This window comes from Entelurus aequoreus, linkage group LG24 (assembly GCF_033978785.1).
Source record: "Entelurus aequoreus isolate RoL-2023_Sb linkage group LG24, RoL_Eaeq_v1.1, whole genome shotgun sequence".
Classification (NCBI taxonomy): domain Eukaryota; kingdom Metazoa; phylum Chordata; class Actinopteri; order Syngnathiformes; family Syngnathidae; genus Entelurus; species Entelurus aequoreus.
This window is the reverse complement of record NC_084754.1, coordinates 10602315-10620115: the sequence shown is the minus strand read 5'-3', so window position 1 is coordinate 10620115 and position 17801 is coordinate 10602315.

The following is a 17801-nucleotide window of genomic DNA, read 5'->3' as shown; positions in this document are numbered from 1 at the left end:
ATGAAATCCGTATTTACTTACAAACCCCAAAACCAGTGAAGTTGGCACGTTGTGTAAATTTTAAATGAAAACAGAAAACTATGATTTGCAAATCCTTTTCGACCTATATTTAGTTGAACAGACTGCAAAGACAAGATACTTAACGTTCGAACTGGTCAACTTTGTTCTTTTTTGCAAATATTAGCTCATTTCGAATTTGATGCCTGCAACATGTTTCAAAAAGCTGGCACAAGTGGCAGAAAAGACTGAGAAAGTTGCGGAATGCTCATCAAACACTTATTTGGAGCATCTCACAAGTGAACAGGATAATTGGGAACAGGTGGGTGCCATGATTGGGTATAAAAGCAGCTTCCATGAAATGCTCAGTTATTCACAAACAAGGATGGGGCGAAGGTCACCACTTTGTAAACAAATCCGTGAGCAAATTGTCAAACAGTTTAAGAACAACATTTCTCAATGAGCTATTGCAAGGAATTTTGGGATTTCACCATCTAAGGTCTGTAATATCATCAAAAGGTCCAGAGAATCTGGAGAAATCACTGCACGTAACATTGAATGCCCGTGACCTTGGATCCCTCAGGCGGTACTGCATCAAAAGCGACCTCAGTGTGTAAAGGATATCACCACATGGGCTCAGGAACACTTCAGAAAACCACTGTCAGTAACTACAGTTGGTCACTACATCTGTAAGTGCAAGTTAAAACTCTAATATGCAAAGCAAAAGCCATTTATCAACAACACCCAGAAACGCCACCGGGTTCGCTGGGCCTGAGCTCATCTAAGATGGACTGATGCGAACTGGAAAAAGTGTTCTGTGGTCTGATGAGTCCGCATTTCAAATTGTTTTTGGAAACTGTGGAGGTTGTGTCCTCCGGAACAAAGAAGAAAATAACTATTAGGATTGTTCTAGGCGCAAAGCTCAAAAAACAGCATCTGTGATGGTATGGGGGTGTATTAGTGCCCAAGACATGGGTAACTAACATCTGTGAAGGCACCATTAATGCTGAATGGTACATACAGGTTTTGGAGCAACATATGTTGCCATCCAAGCAACGTTATCATGGACGCCCCTGCTTATTTCAGCAAGACAATGCCAAGCCACGTGTTACAACAGCGTGGCTTCATAGTAAAAGAGTGTAGGTACTAGAATGGCCTGCCTGTAGTCCAGACCTGTCTCCCATTAAAAATGTGTGGCGCATTATGAAGCCTAAAATACCATAACGGAGACCCCGGACTGTTGAACAACTGTAGCTGTACATCAAGAAAAATGGGAAATAATTCCACCTGAAAACCTTCAAAAATTGGTCTCCTCAGTTCCCAAACGTTTACTGAGTGTTGTTAAAAGGAAAGGCCATGTAACACAGCGGTAAAAATGCCCCTATGCCTACTTTTTTGCAGTGTGTTGCTGCCATTAAATTCTAAGTTAATGATTATTTGCAAAAAAAAAATATTTAGTTTCTCACTTCGAACATTAAATATCTTGTCTTTGCGGTCTATTCAATTGAATATAAGTTGAAAAGGATTTGCAAATCATTGTATTCTGTTTTTATTTACGATTTATACAAAGTGCCAACTTCACTGGTTTTGGGTTTTGTACTTGTGGCTGCAACAATTAATCCATTAATTTGATTAATCAATGAGAAAAAAAACTTTAATTTGGTTTGATTAATGGATTAATGAGTGAGTGTAACTGATAAAGACTGCTAAAATATGGATGACGTGGAGTTTATTATTATTATTTGCAGTAAAACAGAGGTTTTATAACAATTTTCTCGGACCAACTCCCCAAGAAAACTTTATAATACGTTTTAGATTTATAGTTAATTTTATAGTCTCAGATAACGTCCAAAGAATGATGCACTTTTAGTTGTCAAGGTGGGCTCAAAAAAGTTATTTGCTCAACAAGCTTAATTACTTTAAGTGTAGAGACGATGAATCTTTCGCAGTAAAGATGATGAAACTTTACTCGTAAACATGATGAATCTTTACTAGTAATGATGATGGATCTTTACTCATAAAGATGATGAATCTACTAGTAAACATGATGAATCGTTACTGTAAAATAAATAATAACACCTCTTAATGGGAGTGGCTTAAATGCATCTGTTCAGGGGCCAGTGGGGGATGACATCACACACAGTGGGCGTGGCCTGAACTGGAATTAAAACCGAAAGTAGGTTTACCTTATATCCAGCGGTCCATCATATTTTGTCATTTTTTTAAGAAATCTGTCATTTTAATTTGCTGTCAGGTCATCATAAGCGTGACAAATCTGCAGCATTTAATGAGAGATCTTCTAAGGATTGTATAATGTCTTAAGGCTGACTTATAGGGGACCTATGATGATTTTCCTCTTTTTCACTTATAAATGTTGTTGCAATGTTGGATACTCGTATTGAATATTGCCAAAGCATTAAATCATAAGGTTCATGCATTTGGACGGGACCAGGCAAGCAGTTTTGGATGCATCTGAATGCAGTTTTGCAATACTTTTTTAAACACTGTGCAATTTGTGTGCCGGACGTACCGTATTTATTCGGACTATAAGGAGCACTTAAAATCCTTTCATTTTCTCAAAAATCGACAGTGCGCCTTTTAACCCGGCGCCTAATGTACGGCATAATTCTGGTTGTGCTTACCGACCTCAAAGCTATTTTATTTGGTACATGGTGAAATGATACAGTAAGTGTGACCAGTAGATGGCAGTCACACATAAGAGATACGTGTAAACTGCAAGATGACGCCAGTAAACCACACCAACATGTTAAATGTTTCATTGAAAATATAGAACATTACACACGGCGCTCAGAAATCTGTCAAAATGTTTTTAGTACGACTTCGGTAAGCTATGAAGCCGCACCGTTTGATGGATTGTCGGCGCATTAAACATACGATTATTATTATGGTGCGTGTATAAGGACCGCAAAATGGCACCTATTAGCAGATATTATCTGGCGTTTTGTTTCACAATATTATGCAAACCCAACTTTTCTTACCTTCTGGTACCTACTGATGTGTATTTGGGGTCGACATAAGTCCTGAAAATTTGAGCGCGTCCGCCATTGTAGTCCGTGGCAACACCGTTGTCGATAAGCTGCTTCTTTATCTCTACCTTCTTGTCATGTGGCATTCATCTTCTGTTGTTGCCATTTCTAATATAAAGTAGTGTAAAGTTCCTACTTATATCTGTCAGTCATCATCATCGGCGGTCACTCGAACGAGTATGACGATCCTCCTGGTAGGGGTGTATTCCTTTATGGAGGATGCCTGTGCGTGACTTTGTTTAACGTGGGGAGACTGGTGCACAGACAGTCACCACACGATCCTTGACAGAATCGGGTCAGGGTCCAGTGGCATGGAGTCCAAGACGACTGAGTACCCTTTTCTGCTGCAGCCTTCTTACACCATCGCAGCCGTTGTGGCAGTTCTTAAATCTACCGTCTTCCGCCTGCTCCGTTGTTGAGGTCTTCACCGAATCCCTGGCTAGGGGGCAGTCAGGTACTAGGCCTTTGCCAAGGGCCACCTGGGGTAACAGTAGTTAAAGGCCTACTGAAATGAATTTTTTTTTATTTAAACGGGGATAGCAGATCTATTCTATGTGTCATACTTGATCATTTCGCGATATTGCCATATTTTTGCTGAAAGGATTTAGTATAGAACAACGACGATAAAGATTGCAACTTTTGGTATCTGATAAAAAAAAGGCTTGCCCCTACCGGAAGTAGCGTGACGTAGTCAGTTGAACATATACGCAAAGTTTCCTATTGTTTACAATGATGGCCGCATGAAGTGAGAGAGATTCGGACCGAGAAAGCGACAATTTCCCCATTCATTTGAGCGAGGATGAACGATTTGTGGATGAGTAAAGTGCAAGTGAAGGACTAGTGGGGAGTTGAAGCTATTCAGATAGGGAAGATGCTGTGAGAGCCGGGGGTGACCTGATATTCAGCTGGGAATGACTACAACAGTAAATAAACACAAGACATATATATACTCTATTAGCCACAACACAACCAGGCTTATATTTAATATGCCACAAATTAATCCTGCATAAAAACACCTGCGTGTTTGTTACGCTAGCTCCTAGCTCCTCTGCTAGCTCCTAGCTCCATAGAACACGCCAATACAATTCAAACACCTGATCAACACACACAATCACTCAGCCCAAAAGACGGTTCACCTAACCCAAGGTTCATAAAGCTTATATATTTTTAAAAAGTTACGTACATACGCAAAAAAAAGTTGCGCACATACGGTCAAGCGATCAAATGTTTAGAAGCCAAAGCTGCATACTCACAGTAGCACGTCTGCGTCTTTGTCATCCAAATCAAAGTAATCCTGGTAAGAGTCTGTGTTGTCCCAGTTCTCTACAGGCGTCTGTGTATCGAAGGCAAAAGTCCTCCTGGTTAGAGTCTCTGTTATCCGAGTTCTTCCATCTTGACTGCATCTTCCGGGAATGTAAACAAAGAAGCGCCGGCTGTGTACTGTTGTTGCTGACTACGTTCGAAAAATACGTCCATTTCGCACCGACAACTTTCTTCTTTGCTTGCTCAGCTTCCTTCTCCATAATGCAATGAACATGATTGCAACAGATTCACGAACACAGATGTCCAGAATACTGTGGAATTATGAAATGAAAACAGAGCTTTTTCGTATTGGCTTCAATGTGGAAGGCATACCCGTGTTCGCCGGTCTACGTCACGCGCATACGTCATCCTCAGAGGCGTTTCGAACCGGAAGTTTAGCGGCAAATTTAAAATGTCACTTTATAAGTTAACCCGGCCGTATTGGCATGTGTTATAATGTTAAGATTTCATCATTGATATATAAACTATCAGACTGCGTGGTCGGTAGTAGTGGGTTTCAGTAGGCCTTTAAGGGGTTAACCTCCTAGTGCCCCAAGACCCCATGGAGGAGCCTCCCCTGCCGGATGCACTTTAACGTCATGCCCAGGACAGGTCAGTAGACTAGCTATCAAAGCGCTAAAAACTGTTGTGGGTTTACATAATTCACCCATGAAAGTTAGATATTAGAGGGTTACAGTCTTTTGTATGAAAATAGACCTGAATAGACCCGCTCATCGGCAGTGCGCCTTTTAATCCGGTGCGCCCTCTGGTCCGGTAAATACGGTACTTACGTGGGCATTCTACACCATGCTCTCTGACAGCCCCCCACTCTCCACTCTGAGACTGGAGCCTCCAGTGTCATGCCTAGGGATGGCCACCAATACCTGGTTCCATGATGGCACAGGTGCAATTTTAAACGGTAGTAACCATATCAAAAAAGAAGAAGCTACCGGTGCCTCATTTCAGTGTTCAGCTGTGATATTGCACAATTTCACGCACATATTATGGCGAAATGCAATAGATTACAATCATAGCATTACTCCCAATGCTGTCATCCACTCTAAATAGATGGTAAATGCTCATTTTCCATGGCAGGTGTTGCTGGGGAGGTTTTTGGTACTTTGGTAATGTGCTAAAAAAAACACGATCAATTTATATTATAACACCTTTTTTAACGTGCGCCGCTATTATCACTCATCCTTCTGACTGGCCGCAGACATATTTCTTAATCCTGACGTTGTTTTATATGCTGTGAGAGACAAAAAAAAACTCATCTCTGAGAGGAAAAAAAAAGTTATTTTGGCAACGAGTGCACAACACAGGCTGTTTGTGCTCTTATGACACTCATCTGTTATTTTGGTTTGCATTGTAATAGATGCATAAAACACATATTTCCCTCAGTAGCGTTAAGGGATGAGTGATAAGCTGTCCATAAACCCCCAATGAGCGTCTGCATCTGCGTCTCCTCATATGCATGTCTGCCATATATCAATCCAGTCTGACATCCTGACGTGTGGCTCCACTTAACAGCACCATATTTCTGGCTTGGACTGCTTTTGGATATGAGAGGAAATGAAAACAACGGAACAAAGATAATGCTGGAATCACTCGAGCGTTTGTCTACGCCATAGCGAAAATATGCACACCGACTATTTGTCCGCCGCCTGACGTCTACCGCGAGAAAGAGCGTGGAAGTGTGCTGGTACAGGAGAGGAAAGGGGGTATGAATATTAGCATGCAGAGCTAGACTTTGGCATTATTAGCATTCAGTGACTACTGGAGTGCTATCCGTAGACACTCGAACAGCATGTCTGACAACAGCGAAAGGTTATTGTTCATTCAAACAAGCAAAAAGCCTCAGTGTTTTTTCTATTTATGATTTTTCATTTTAGGGGCCGGAGCTGCAGTTTGAGCTGGTACCCCGTGGCAATTGTAATACTAAACGGTCTGGCTCCATCCTATCTTGCTGATTGTATTGTACCGTATGTCCCGGCTGTCATGATCCATGTTTTATGTTCTGTTAGTTTTGGACTTCATAGTTCCTTTTTTTTGTGCACCCTTGTTTGTTTTAGTTACCATGGTTACTTATTATTTCCACCTGCCTCTGATTAGTGTTCGCCCGCTCACCTGCTGCCTGAGCACTAATCAGAGGCATTATTTAAACCTGCCTTGCCCTCCGAGTCAGTGCTGGAGTATTGTTTGTTGTATGCTGTGGACTCCCTGTTTCGTGCAATGCTCTGTTCATGCTTCTTTTCTGGAGATACCATAGTTCATGCTGATGATTTCATGCTTAGTTCATGCTGCTCGTACCTTGCCAAGTAAGTTTTGTTTATGTATGCCACAGTTAGCGACTTTTTGTTTCATGTCCATAGTTCAGGCTAAGTGTTAGCTTTTGTTTGCTGCGTTAAGTTGTGCCTTCGCCTTGTGCGCCTTTTTTTTCTTCACCTTTTTTTGAACATTAAAACCATGTTTTCTTGTACACCGCCTGTCTTCTCTGCATCTTGGGGTTCGTCACCTCCACATCATGACACCGGCAAGAAATATGCGTTCTAAGAACTCCGGCTTATTAGTGATTCCCAGAGCCTGCGGACTATAGAGCGTTTTCTATTCGGGCTCCAGTACTCTGGAATGCCCTCCCGGTAACAGTTAGAGATGCTACCTCAGTAGAAGCATTTAAGTCCCATCTTAAAACTCATTTGTATACTCTAGCCTTTAAATAGACCCCCCTTTTAGACCAGTTGATCTGCCGTCTCTCTTCTGCTCTGCCCCCTCTCCTGCATGGAAACGTTATTAGGTGACCACAGATGATGCGCTAGCTGTTCAAAGTCGGGACCCGGGGCGGACCACTCATCTGTGCATCAGTTGGGGACGTCTCTGTACTGCTGACTTGTCTCCACTCAAGATGATTCCCTGCTGGCCCCACTATGGACTGGACTCTCACACTATTATCTAGATCCACTTAAAGTCTATTACACCGGTCGCCCCACATCTGTGGTCCCCTCCAAAGTTTCTCATTGTATCCCATTGGGTTGAGTTTTTTCTTGCCCTGATGTGGGATCTGAACCGAGGATGTCGTTGTGGCTTGTGCAGCCCTTTGAGACACTTGTGATTAAGGGCTATATAAATAAACTTTGATTGATTGATTGATTTCAGTGATAATAAAAGCATGTAATTATATATAATTTAACTAAAAAAATCCATAAGTAATATAAGATCTAACAAAGATATCAGAGACGTGTATTTGCTTGGTTGAGTTATCTGAAGTTTTAATGGACATGGTTAAAGGACCCAATGAGTACATACGACGGAAATGTCCCCAACCAGTTCTCTTCATGTATTATTTGCTCCTGAAAATGAATCAGGCAGTCAGGTCGCATGACGGCGATGACTGGCGTGTTCCTAAGATGCAGAAGACCGTGGAGGCAATGTGCAGGTAAATAACTATCTAATGGCGCAGTTGGGAGAGTGGCCGTGCCAGCAACCTGAGGGTTCCTGGTTCGATCCCCACCTTCTACCAACATTGTCACGTCCGTTGTGTCCTTGAGCAAGACACTTCTCCCTTGCTCCTGATGGATCATGGTTAGGGCCTTGCATGGCAGCTCCCTCCATCAGTGTGTGAATCGGTGAATGTGGAAATAGTGTCAAAACGCTTTGAGTACCTTGAAGGTAGAATAGCGCTATACAAGTATAACCCATTTACCATAAAGACAAACAAAAGACGAGTACCGTTTAGAAGGGCACTGACGCATAGGGAAGGCTATGCCAAAACTAAACTTATTTTGACATTTTGCACAACAGTAAAACAGAGTGCTGGAACACAGCAAAAACCCACAGTAGAAAGAAATAGTGTCCACATAAATGACTATACATCCTAGTTCTAACAAACACTCTTGGTGCAACTTAGACACATCATCAGTGTTGTATCCTGGGTTTATTGGATGTTCCGGGTCTCACAACAGATCAGGCTTGTGTCTAAGTAGCTTGAGTAGCCCACGGATCTCCCCCGCTTGATCCACAGCCATCTTCATGCCTTTTCTGCTGCATCGGTGGTGTATTTATATAACATTAAGAAATAACATTAAGTAAATCATCTGTAATTAATGTAGAATGGATTCAAATACAAAAAACAAAAACAAATGTTGCTAGTTTTACTGTACGACCTTCAAGGTCGATAATTTTAATTTTGTTCTCCTTTTTTTTTTTTTGGTGCAAAAGAACGAATCAAAGTATTGTATTTTTCAAACCATAGGGCGCACCGGATTAAAAGGCGCACTGCCGATGAGCGGGTCTATTCAGGTCTATTTTCATACAAAAGGCCCACCGGATAATAAAACGCATTAAAGGGGTCATATTGATTTTTTTCTAAATTGAAAACACTTCCTTGTGGTCTACATAACATGTAATGGTGGTTCTTAGGTCAAAATGTTGCACAGACTACGTTTTACAGATCATCTTCAAGTAGCTTTATATTAGAAATAGAAAGTACTTTATATTAGAAATGGCAACAGCGGAAGATGAATGCCACATAAGAAGGTAAAGAAAAATAAAAAGCTTATTGACTGCGGTGTCGGCACAGACTGGAATGGCGGACGCGCTCAAATTTTCAGTACTTATGCAGATCCCAAATACAGATCAGCAGGTACTAGAAGGTAAGAAAAGTTGGTTTTGCATAATATTGCGAAACAAAACGGCATATAATGTCTGCTAATCGGTGCCATTTTGCGGTCTTTATACACACACCATATTAATACTCGTATGTTTAATGCACCGACAATCCATCAAGCGGTGCGGCTTCATAGCTTACCGAAGTCGTACTAAAAACATTTTGACAGATTTTTGAGCGCCCTGTGTAATGTTCTATATTCTCAATGGAGTTTGGTGTGGTTTACTGGCATCATCTTGCAGTTTACACGTGTCTCTTATGTGTGACTGCCATCTACTGGTCACACTTATCATTACACCATGTACCAAATAAAATAGCTTCGAGGTCAGGAAGCACAACCAGAATTACTCCGTACATTAGGCGCACCGCGTTATAAGGCGCACTGTCAATTTTTGAGAAAATGAAAGGATTTTAGGTGTGCCTTATAGTCCGAAAAATACAATATTCCAAAATGGCATCGCTTTACTTTTGGTGATGGCAGTGGTCGCCAGCATGTCTATCATGTCTTTCCTCTGGTTGTCAAATTGCAGCAGAGCAAAGAATAAGGTGATTATGTTTAATAAAGTCTAAAAAAAAACAACAACAAAAAAAACGCATACGAGCCTTTTGTTGTTGATACTGTTGTTGTTGTAGGCATTTACCAGATAGATGAAGATAGACAGCAGTGGAGGACGCCTGAACTGATATTTGAAGCATCCTATCCTGTAATAGCCATGAATTATCATCAGCTGCTGAAAACATTAGCCCAGTTCAGCTGGCATTCTAATCAGAGGCACTTAGGAAGGGGAAAAGGCCTGGTATTTATGTTTGAGTGGAAGCATTTAAAAAAAATAAAAAAATCTGATGTTCATGGGCATCCTTTGCACAAAATGTGTCTGAGATGGGCGTAAGTGATGAATCTTCTTGTCTTGATGTATTGAGGGTGGAAATGCTGTCTATTAATATCTTGGTTGTTTGACTCGGACTGAAGGGTCCAATGTTGTGAATCCACGATATATTGTAGTCCGCTGGTAGAAAGCTGTCTGTCGCCAGTGGTGGTTTAAGAGGCCGAGGGTTAGTAATAACAGAGATGGTCCCCTGAGTGAAGTGGTTGATTCATGAAGTTGGAAACACGTACAGCATCAATGACTATAACTGCGTGTGTCTGCTCACACGTAAAGTATAAATGAACCAGCACTATCAACTTGGGTTGTACGGTATACCGGTATTAGTATAGTACCGCGATACTAATGAATCATTTTCGGTACTATACCCGCGTCGTCGTCACGTCATGACATTGCTGATTTCACGAGCAGAGGAGCATGTTCGGCAGCACACAATCACAGAGTACTTACAAGCAGACACAGTGTGTAGACAGAAAAGGGAGAACGGACGCATGTTGGCTTAAAAACTACAGATAAAGGTGAAGTTAGGAAGTTAGGAAGAGATGCTTTGAGACATGGCTAGCTAGCTAGCGGCTAACGTCCATCCGCCGTCGGCAGTGTTTTAGCTACTTCTAAATCACTAATCCTCATCTCCATGGCGACAAATAAACTATGTTTCTTACAAGTATCATCCATGCAGGACGAGGAATATCTAAACATGCTTCACTACACACCGTAGCTCACCGGCGTCTGTAATGATATCAAGTGCAGGAGTGTATCTAGTCGATACTACTATGATTACATCAATATTTTTTGGCATCACAACATCTTCTTTTGTTTTTTTTTAAAGTATATTATGTTTATAAACTCAGGAAATATGTCCCTGGACACATGAGGACTTTGAATATGACCAATGTATGATCCTGTAACTACTTGGTATCGGATTGATACCTAAATGTGTGGTATCATCCAAAACTAATGTAAAGTATCAAACAACAGAAGAATAAGTGATTATTACATTTTCACTGAAGTGTAGATAGAGCATGTTAAAAGAGAAAGTAAGAAGATATTAACAGTAAATGAACAAGTAGATTAATAATAGATTTTCTACCACTTGTCCTTAATAATGTAGACAAAATCATAGAATGATAAATGATACAATATGTTACTGCATACGTCAGCAGACTAATTAGGAGCCTTTGTTTGTTTACTTACTAATAAAAGACACATTGTCTTGTATGTTCACTATTTTATTTAAGGACTTAACTGCAATAAGAAACATATATTTAATGTACCCTAAGATTTGTTGTTAAAATAAAGCCAATAATGCAATTTTTTTGTGGTCCCCTTTATTTCGAAAAGTATCGAAAAGTATCGAAATAATTTTAGTACCGGTACCAGTACCAAAATATTGGTATCGTTACAACACTACTATCAGCAATACTCTATCTTTATGCTCATATTATTACATTTCCCTAAACTTAGCTTACATACAGAAAACACCTTTATAAAAACCTATAAATGCTATACTGCAGGGCTATTCGTCTACATAATGAAGAGTGTTGCAATTAAGCCCAAGGGCACAGGGGCTGAACATTGAAATTTGGATGTTTCGTCAGAAAGTGCTTCTGCGGGTTATATTCCTTTGAGACTCTGTTTATTTAATTGCAAAGAAAACACATCGGCTTTCACACTGCACTGTCAAAAAATCCATTATTCAGCCCTCGCCGCTTGTTTCCAGCTTGTGCAGCTGGACAGGTAAATGGTAATTGGATTATACTTGTATAGCGCTTTTCTACCTTCAAAGTACTCAAAGCGCTTTGACACTATTTCCACATTCACACACTGACATGCAAGGCCCTAACCACGACCCATCAGGAGCAAGGGTGAAGTGTCTTGCTCAAGGACACAACGGACTTGACAGCAATTCATTAGTCACCAGCATGAAAAACAGAAGCCCCAGAGGTTTTGTTGAGGATTGATGTTCCTTCGTTTGAATTATTTCCTTCATTTAGGTTTGTAAGACTGAAAAACAAAAATAAAATAAAAACATTACAGAAGTATAATGTCCATTGTGCATTTTATAGAAATAATGTCCACTGTGTGTTTTACATACAGTAAATAAAATAGAAGGTTTAGTGTTAATACATTCACACAAAATACTAATGATGTTTACACATAAAGAAATTAAACAACATCCCCAGCAAACATTGCACACAATAATTGTGGCTCAACACAATTAAACCTAAGGTGTAGCGTTATTGCCCCCTACTGGTCAATCTTAGCGCTACATGTATTAAAAGAGCTTTGGTTGCCAAAACAGGGCCCCCCACCAATAGCAAAGCATGTGTTCTGCGTTTAGGGCGGGGAGACACCTGACTGACCTGACATTGGAATTATACCGATATAATATCAATTTAACTCAGGTGTGAAGTGAAGTGAAGTGAATTACATTTATATAGCGCTTTTTCTCAAGTGACTCAAAGCGCTTTACATTGTGAAACCCAATATCTAAGTTACATTTAAACCAGTGTGGGTGGCACTGGGAGCAGGTGGGTAAAGTGTCTTGCCCAAGGACACAACGGCAGTGACTAGGATGGCGGAAGCGGGAATTGAACCTGCAACCCTCAAGTTGCTGGCACGGCCACTCTACCAACCGAGCTATACCGCCAACATTAGTGTATAATTTAATTTGACAGCACATTTCCGATCGGATAATGTTTAGAGTAAAAGTGGACTTATTTGTGTTACGTTGTCTAGAGTTGTAGCGAGCTGTGCATGACCAAAGATCGTATTCCGAGAGAGGATGATCTGCCGCATGGTGATATGTAGTCCAACACAAAGTCTATTTGCAGTCAGTCATGTCATCCTCTTTTTGTCGCTTAAAAACATACAGAGGACATGACCTCGGTGTCCTCAATGGGAGTTACGACCCTGTTTTCATTCACGTTAAACTAGCGTGGTCGAGTGGGTTGGAGAAAACCGCAAAACCTACCGTATTTTCCGGACTATAAGGTGAACTTAAAATCATTTTTTTTCTCAAAACTCGACAGTGCGCCTTTTTACCCGGTGCGCCTAATGTACGGAATACTTCTGGTTTTGCTTACCGACCTCGAAGCAATTTTATTTGGTACATGGTGTAATGATAAGTGTGACCAGTAGATGGCAGTCAAACATAAGAGATACGTGTAGACTGCAATATGACTCAAGTAAACAACACCAACATTGTATATGTTCCATTGAAAATATAGAACATTACACACGGCGCTCGAAAATCTATCAAAATGTTTTAGTAAGACTTTTGGTAAGCTATGAAGCCGCACCGCTTGATGGATTGTACTGTGCTTCAACATACGATTATTATTATGGTGTGTGTATAAGGTAAGACATATTATCTGGCGTTTTGTTTCCCAATATTATGCAAAAGCAACTTTTCTTACTTTCTGGTACCTGCTTATCTGTATTTGGGATCTGCATAAGTCCTGTAAATTGCGCATGTCCGCCTTTGTAGTCCGTGCCGACCCCGTAGTCGATAAGCTTCTTCTTTTTGTCTATCTTCTTGTTATGTGCCATTCATCCTCCGCTGTTGCCATTTCTAATATAAAATAGCGTAAAGTTCTTACTTATATCTGTCAGTAAACTCGCCATAAAAGCGCTAAAACATACCGGTATAGTGAGTTTATATTATTCACCCAAGTAACTTTAGTTATTAGAGAGTTCCGGTCGGACGGTTTTTCACGGGACACATTTCTGGCGTTGTTGTTGTTGCACTAGTGAACCACGGATGAGGAGATGCTGCTCCATTATTGATTTAAGTAAATTCTGAATGTCATTAAAACAGTTAGCTCAATCTATTGACACTTCTTCCACTCCCGTCCTTGCACGATACACCGCTACCACAAAGATGACGGGGAGAAGACGCTGCCGAAGGTGAGCTACGTAAATATGACCGCCCACAAAACGGCGCATCCTGAAGCGACTGTCAGAAAGCGACTTGAAGATGATCTGTAAAACATAAAATATGCAACATTTTGACCAAAGAACCACCAATACATGTCATGTAGACCACAAGGAAGTGTTTTCCATTTAGAAAAAAATAATAACAATGGGACTTCTTTAATGCGCCCTATAATCCGGTGCGCCTTATATATGAAAACAGATCGAAAATAGACCATTCATCGGCAATCCGGTGCGCCCTATGGTCCGGAAAATACGGTACACACATCATTGCATTGCGTCGCTAAATATGAACAGTGTGTTACATGAGAGTTTATTGTCTTCTTATGCTTTCAGTATCAAACTTTCTTACCTCAGTTTAGCTCATCTCACTTTTTCATTTAGTACACCGGGCTTTGAGGAGTCGGATACGTTCGCCCGTCTAGGATTATAGGCTGCTGCATGCGTTGGCTTTCACTCCTGTCTGTACTGTACTGCGTGTAGGACCCCGGCGGTTCCTACGAGGTGGAATTAAGCCCACCACTGGTCAAAAAAGCTGTAATGACATGAAAGTCGCGCAGACGGGGAATCACGGCCAATTAAATTTTTTTCCGAGGGGCATAGGGCCAAACAGAAGGGCAACTACAGCAATGGCCGTCATGGAATTCCTGCCCTGATTGTATATCCATACAACTCGTGCAATTTTAAAGAAAAACAAAGCACTGTTCAAATAAAGATTATTGCTAGACAGTGCCCTCAATTATTTCCCACTAAAATACTCAGTAGGACATGGCTGCCCTCAACTAATTCATAATAATGCTCAGTGTAAGTTGTTTTTTTTCACTACAAATTGCAAGCACAAATATACCAATTTAAAATGTTGAAAATGTTTACATACAAAAAGTCAATTCTGACTGATGGATTTGTCTACGATAAATAGTGTAAGTAAGCAAATCAAAGTTCTATTAAATGTCATTTATTTCCGGTTTTCTTGATCTTTTTTCAAAGTAACAATGCCTGCTCTCATTTATTTCACTTATTTATCAGGACTACTAAACTAATCCAGGCCTACAACATGACCAGGACACTAGAACATTAGTATTAATGTTAAGTGGCCTTGTGGTTAGAGTGTCCGCCCTGAGCATACTTGCCAACTCTCCCGATTTTCCCGGGAGACTCATGAATTTCAGTGCCCCTCCCAAAAATCTCCGAGGGTAACCATTCTCCCGAATTTCTCCCGATTTCCATCCAGACAACAATATTGGGGGCGTGCCTTAAAGGCACTGCGTTTGCGTGCCGGCCCAGTCACATAATATCTACGGCTTTTCACACACACAAGTGAATGCAAGCATACTTGGTCAACAGCCATACAGGTCACACTGAGGATGGCAATATAAACAACTTTAACACTGTTACAAATATGCGCCACATTGTGAACCCACACCAAACAAGAACGACAAACACATTTCGGGAGAACATTCGCACTGTAACACAACATAAACACAACAGAACGAATACCCAGAACCCCTTGCAGCGCTAACTCTTCCCGGACGCTACAATATACACACCCGCTACCACCAAACCCCCCATCTCCCGAATTTGGAGGTCTCAACGTTGGCAAGTATGGCCCTGAGATCGGTAGGTTGTGAGTTCAAATCCCGGCCGAGTCATACCAAAGACCATAAAAATGGGACTCATTTTCTCCCTGCTTGGCACTCAGCATCAAGGGTTGGAATTGGGGGAAAAATCACCAAAAATTATTCCCGGGCGCGGCCACCACTGCTGCTCACTGCTTCCCTCAAATGCAGAGAATAATTTCACCACACCTAGTGTGTGTGTGACAATCATGGGTACTTTAACTTAACACTATTGCTTTGGCAATGCACATTGTTTTGGCATTTAAAACCTTCACAAATCAAATCACCATGTTTTACCCACCATTTGTTTTTTTATTTTTTGTTTTGTTTTTTTACATATACCTGTATTTATAAAGTTCAAAATTTACAAACATTCACAAACATGAAATAACAATGAAAATGAAAACAACTGTTTTTGTAGTTGTTTTAATTTTCATTGTATATATATATATATATATATATATATATATATATATATATATATATATATATATACAATGAAAATGTATATATATATATATATATATATATATATATATATATATATATATATATATATATATATATATATATATATATATATACAATGAAAATATATATATATATATTTATTTACATACATATATTACACATTACAATTTACAGTTATAGGCTCAAACAAGTTCTGTAAATTATTACAATTTGGAGCATAGCATTATAGTTTTCACAGCTTTTTGGTTGTCAGAGGTAGATAGCATTTTAAAGAAAAGTTGTAACTCTTTACTCATCACTTGTTTTTTAACCTGAGGCCAATGCTGTATTACTCGAGAATTAAGATATCAAAATGCATGACTTGCATACGCCATCTTGTTGCAATTTCACCTGGCATGTTACAAAATCTGCTTTGGCATCATTTATTTCAAGAAAGAAAAAAACGCCTCGTTGTAACAGTTAAGGTTTGTGTTATTTGGCGGATGTACTTTTGCTGGAAGAGTGTCATGCATATCATCCAAAAACTTCACTCACACTGGTACTATTAGGCTTCAATGGTGATCCGTCTGTGTTGTGCGCCTCCTATTTTCTTAATTATAGGACACACTTTCGCCTTTCCACTCAAAAATCATAGTTCTAAATTCTAAATATTTTGTATATATATATATATATATATATATATATATACTGCCCTATTTAAATGACGTTTTTCCTGTATACCGTCGGTTATCATGACAAAAACCCCACTTATTTCCTTACACATCTACGGCGTCATATGGTCAAGCCTTATGCATTTTGTCATGATGTTGACATGCAGCACACAAATATAATAAAGAACCACCATTTTTTCTGGGGCACATTGAAATGTGATTTAGACAACAAAACATTGTAAGATGCTTTTTTCATAGAGGAGATTAATTATTGTATTATTTATTTCCTACAGTATGTGAAAAATTGATTGGCATTACAAAAAATCTCTAGCAGGCACCAACAAATATCAATTGATTTAGTTTTAATCAGCCCCTTAAATCACCCAAAAGCAATATAATTACAAAATGATATTTATGAATAAATGATTTGTCCAATATTTAAATTTTTACAGTCCAAATATGTTGGTATGCGCACATAGGACGGAGGATTCACTCCCCATCGTTGTCATGTCTTTGCAGCGTGATACGCTCTTTTCCCACACCCATACGTGCTAAAATTTGCAAACATTCCAGACATGCTAAATAAAAGCGCAAAACAGTGGCCGCAGAACAGTTTTGTTCTCGATAAATCACATTGTGAATGCTAAATGATTATACTACTCTTCTTCTCGGTATTGTGAGCATTCTTATTAATCAGGATATATTCTGTGTTAACATGAACACAGACATGCAAAATGGATTGTGCTCTTTACTTTGTTCATTTATTATGCAAAACCAACCTTACTTGTAAAATGGAATAAATTCTAACTCTTTTTAAAAGCTATGTTTATTTATTTATTTTTTTGCTATTTCTTGGATGTTTCTTGTGTTCATGTAAGCAATTAAGATAGTTAGCCAGCCATTAACGAGGGAGCTTGATACTTTAGTAAATGTGGATCGGTCCGTGAGTTTATCAAAGTTAAAGTTAGCAATCACAATTTTACGATGGTTTTACTTTAAAACAGTAATACGAAACTTTGGGAGTTTTACAGCAGTTTATCATTAATAACTAAATACGAGCATAATCTGTGTCATTCCGAAACAGAATGAGTCAATGATGCTAGCCAAGGACTTTAAATAATTTTCAAACGGTGAACATTTATCTATGAAAATATGGAGAAGCTTTTGATGGTGTAGTTGACGGAGAAGCAGCTCACATTAGATACCGAAGACTCTCTAAGGTCATTCATGTACAT